Below are 5,234 nucleotides of genomic sequence, written 5' to 3' on the forward strand. Positions count from 1 at the left end.
GAGGCCCACTATGTAATTGCTATAGAGTACAAGTTGACGTTTTCTTGTTCCTCCATGACACCAGGGCTTTACTCACCTGAGCCTGGGCTTCCTAGTCATCACAATCCCCACCTTCTGACCTGAGTGTGATGATTTGATGGGAATGCTTTACTTTGGTCAGGATGGGGTGGAGTAGGAAAAGAAGAAAGATGATTGAGTCATACTGTAATTCTACATGGATCCATGGCAGCAATATTGTTAGTTCAAGTTAAAATTTTCACATTTCAGAAGTATATTTGGCAATATTATTTCTGGAGGTTATTTGAGAACATGTATGAAAACCTTAAGAATATCTATACTAATCAAGAACCTTGGTATCAAATATAGAAAGCCAGCTCAAATTAATTTAAGTAAAAAGAAAGATTTATAAGGTCAAATAATTGAATGAGTTTAAGGGAACATCTTGATTCTGGCTTTGCTGAAATCAGGAACCCAAATGCTGTCATCAGGAATTTCCTTCTTGCTCCATTGCTTGGCTCTGCTTTCTTATGTGTTGTATGAAAATGGTGCTCATTGGTCCCAATCTTAACTGGTTTTTGGTGCCACTTAGGAATTTCAGAAGGAAAGAGATGGGATTTTTGAGTTTTTTGTTGTTTTTTGGTACCAGGGATTGAACCAGGGGCACTTAACCACTGAGCCACATCCCCAGCCCTTTTCATTTTATATTTTGAGACAGGGTCTTGCTAAGTTGCTTAGGGCCCCACTAAGTTGCTGAGGCTGGCTTTGAACTATTGATCCTACTGCCTCAGCCTCCCAAACTGCTCAGATTATAGGCATCACCACTGCATCTGGCCACAGAAGAGATGTTTTGATCCTGGCATTAATATCAGACTTAGAAAAAGTCTCTCTTATTGGCACTACTTGTCATACTCTTGCACCAGTCACTGTGTCTAGGACAATGGGAGGCAGGACACGTAACGAAAAGTTTCACCATGTGGGCAGAGGCAGTTAGTTCCTAAAAGGAAATGGGTGAGTGGGGTAGGAGGTCAGTTCTATCATCTAGTACAAGGGAAGGAATTCTGAGCAGGTAGAGGCCAGGAATATTCAAATACAATATTCATATAATAATCAAACTCCAGAAAGAATTTAAGTGTCCAATAGTAACAAATTATTTGAATAAGTTGGTATATAGATTCATTTGAATACCATGCAGGTTTGAAAAGTATGTTATATAGAAAAGCTTACTGGCATGAAAAAAATTTTAAGGTATCACATTAGGCATAACAACAGTATGCAGAGCACAGTCCCAATTAATTGTGTGTGTGTACACACATGTCTACGTACAAACAGGTTTTTATAAACATTTTACATATATTATCCATATCTTATCTATATAAAACACAAAATATAAATGTTATGAAAGATTGAAAAAAATATATATTATAATGTTGATTACTTTTGGTGAAATTAGAGGTAATTTTAATCATTCTGGCATTTTTCTCTATTTTCTACAGTAAATGCATCTTATTTAAAATTAAAAGCATTATTGGAAAACCTTTGATTCCTCGCAGTCAATTTAAAACTGCTTGTGCTTTTTCTTTCAGTGAGAGGAGCTGAAATGGAGGTCCTAATTACTGATAAATAACAAACTTTGGTTACTTTAAGGAAACTAATTAGGAGAATAAATTATTCATCAGTTTTCTAAGATTAGCTAAGACCTAAATGTATTCTCTATTATGTCATATTTTCATATTTTGAGACTTTATTTGCATGCACATCACTAACTTTCAGAATTAATCAACCAGCCAGCTCCATGTTCAGAGCACAGATGCAGATACCCAGATGAGATGACAATCTCCTCTCCCAGCGCTGACAGGGAAAGACTCAGGGTATCCTTCCTAAACTTCATAATTACTCCCGAATCTATCTGTTGAAAGTCAAATATATTTCCCGCTGCTACAGACAGGGAATTGTTCTCCATGGCATCAGAAATATTCAGATTGGAGGAAACCACTTCAGCAAAATAAAAAGCAATAAATATCCTAACTGAACAAACTATAGCTCCTAATCACTTATTCTACTTGTTTCCTTTTTCTCTGGAGAATTCCCTTTTAGGATGATCTTTGCATCATCCAAAAGAGCCTTGCATTATCCAGCCTCATGAGACAGACTGAATAATTGGCCTCTCTCTAGTTTAGCCACCAAATATCAATGAGCCAAATCTTTATAAGCCCAAAGGGAAAAACTTAATTACACTGGTGACTTCTAGAAAAGCACAAAGGAAAAAGGAAAACCAAAAAGCAGACTCATGTTTATTTCTTTCTGTCATTACCCATGTCCATCATTTCAGTTGTAAGCTAGATCCATTTCTTTCTGAATTACCCAACAGGAGGCAACCTGAAGCCTTGAGAAGATGGACCACCAAGGTGCTTGCCAGTGAAGATGATATTTCTGTTTCTTGATTTCCTTCCACCATGGCACACACAAATAGAACAATTGCAAGATTGTTCCTGTCTCCCAAGCAGGGATCTTAACAAAGGTTGACAGATATGACAGTGGCCTATACATCATCCTTTCTTCTTCCTCACTAACAGAACTCCAAATTTTTTCGTGGCAATGAGCCCAACTTAAAAACTCTATTTCCCAGGGTAGCATACATAGAAATGTGCCATTCAGATGCCCTTGTTTCAGAAGGGACTTGCTGCCCACTGCAAGGAATATGATTGACTGACAACCTCCCATTAATAACTTCTGGAACCTTTCAAGTTGAGATCATGCTCTTCTGGGACAATCCCCAGCCAAAGACGATAGTAAAAGGGCTGACCATGTCCAGCCTACTAGGGCTCTGCAATGGGTAATCTTTGCTTTGGAGCTGTACATGGAGCTGGTAGAGACTGTCATGTTTGCATCAGGGAATGCCTGATTCTGCTTCCTGCTTCTTTCCCAAGTATTACTCCCCATTAAACTTTTTTAATGCCTAACTACATCTGAGTAACTGCTTCTTGAGAAATAGAACGGTGATACCCAGCTTCTCTTGTAGCTTTAGGCAGCCACTCAACACACTTCTGGCCAGTGACATGTAAGCAGAAATGGTTGAGTAGAATTCTAGGAAAATTATTTTATCAGAGGCAATTTCAGCAAAGGCACCTTTGCTCTTGGTATTTTCCCTTTTTTTTTTTTTTTTTTTTACCTAGTATACAGATGTGTTAAAAGGGGCAGCGAGAGCAACCACCTTTTGCCAATAAAGTAATAAGCACAGTGGTTGGGGTTGTGGCTCAGCAGTAGAGGGCTTGCCTAGCACATGCGAAGCTCTGGGTTCGATCCTCAGCACTACATAAAAATAAGTAAATAAATAAAATAAGGGTATTGTGTCAACTACAACTAAAAAAAAATTTAAAAATGATTAACAGCACAAAATCTAAAACCACATGCTGAGTATGGCAGAGAAGAAACCTGGGTCCTGGAAAGGCATTGTGAAGCACTGGCTATGTACCTCTGGATTTCTTATTTTATGGGACAAATAACCCCCTTGGTTGGTTAAACCACAATATGCCCAATTTGACAATGGGAGGCAAACCTAACTAATTCATAGGAAAACATACATGCTGTGTTGTTAAGAAAAACAGCAGGTTACAGAGTAGAGTGAGGAGCATGGTCTCAGTGATATATGTGTGCATACATCTGTATATATCTTCTGTCTACACTCTTACACATGTTAAACACACTTTACATAAATAAAAAAGGTATAGTTAAAAAGAAAAGGGCTATGGTGATATCTATTCATCTAGTCAAATGAGCTAAAGCAACCTCTTACAGTAAGAAGACAGAAAGTGACATCCAGTTCATCTCCTTCTCCTCCCCTAATGGTTTAATTTGGAAGAAATAAAATAATCAGCATAGGAAATATGTGAGAAGGCAAAGGATTATCAATTATGTAATGCATGTACTGATTTGTCCAGGAAACTGCAAAACCAAATACTGTATATAATTCAAGCCAAGAGATTCTTTTCCTAGGAGAGTAGGAGAATTGCAGAGTTCTACTTTATCATCAGCTGGGAATTCCTGATGAGAAGGTAAGACACCAAATTTTTAGATTAATTTTTTACTAAATAAGGGAAATCAGGTAGCTGCCCATGTGTGCAATAGTAGAAAAGGATTTAAACTAGAAATTAGAACATCTGAATTATAGATCTACTGTTCTGAAGAACTTCTGTAAAGGAGGTAATATGACTTGTCCTACTTCTTCTTTCATGGGCTGTTGTAAAAAAAAACAGAAAAAATCATAGAAGATAATTACTGTATTATGCTTCACAAAGGTAAATTAACAACAATAAGGTATTATATGCCAAGCATTGTTTTACACTTTTTTTAGACTTTTAACTCATTCAACCTCCTCAACAAGCCAATGAGATTATGACTTTGAGGTCAATTCTCTCCATGTATGCATTTTAGGGGGTGATCATATTTATGTTTAACAGATTGCTTCCTTAGCATTTTCACTTTTTTCCCTTCTGTGGTGCTAGGGATTGGACCCAAGGCTCTGTGCATGTGAGGCAAGCTCTCTACCAACTGAGCTATATCCCCAGCCAGCACTTTCACATGATAATGATTAACAGGTATAATACTTAATCATGATCCTGTTGAACATGAGCCACTTCTTTGTCTTGTGCTTTTAAGAAAAGAAGGAAGGAAGAAGACAGATGGGTAAGGACAACCACTGAAGATAGAAGAATCCTATCTACCTTTTCCTCGTGGGTTTGCCTTAGCCCAAATAGGAGGGAACCTCTGTTGTACTTCTGCTAGCTCAATTTGCCCCTTTTCTATCCCCCGCTAGGAGTACCTGCATGATTATTTAAAGTGGGACATTCACTGAACCAGTTTCACTGGTGGGCTAGACCTCTGCTGAAGGTAGGCCCATGCTCATGGCTGCCATGTCCTCCTATTCCATTCTGAGCCCAGATCCACAGACTCCACTTCACTTCCTGTAGGAGTGGCAGGTAGCCATGGGCAGGCCTGGGTACCATGATTTAAAAGGAGGCTAAGGTCCTGGCCTTTCGTCCTCTGTTGGGTCAGCATACTCGGATCTGTTCTGAAGGTCCTGCCTATGTCTTGCTAGCAGCATACTTGAGTCTGTAGGTGCCGAGATTCATGGGAGCAAAAAGTAATGAGGGAGAGGACACAGGAGGCAGAAAGGAGGTATTCGGGACAACACAAGAGTGGTCAAGACTCAAAGTTCAGGTTTGAAGGTCACTTTC

The sequence above is a fragment of the Urocitellus parryii genome, chromosome 5 (genome assembly GCF_045843805.1).
Source record: "Urocitellus parryii isolate mUroPar1 chromosome 5, mUroPar1.hap1, whole genome shotgun sequence".
Classification (NCBI taxonomy): domain Eukaryota; kingdom Metazoa; phylum Chordata; class Mammalia; order Rodentia; family Sciuridae; genus Urocitellus; species Urocitellus parryii.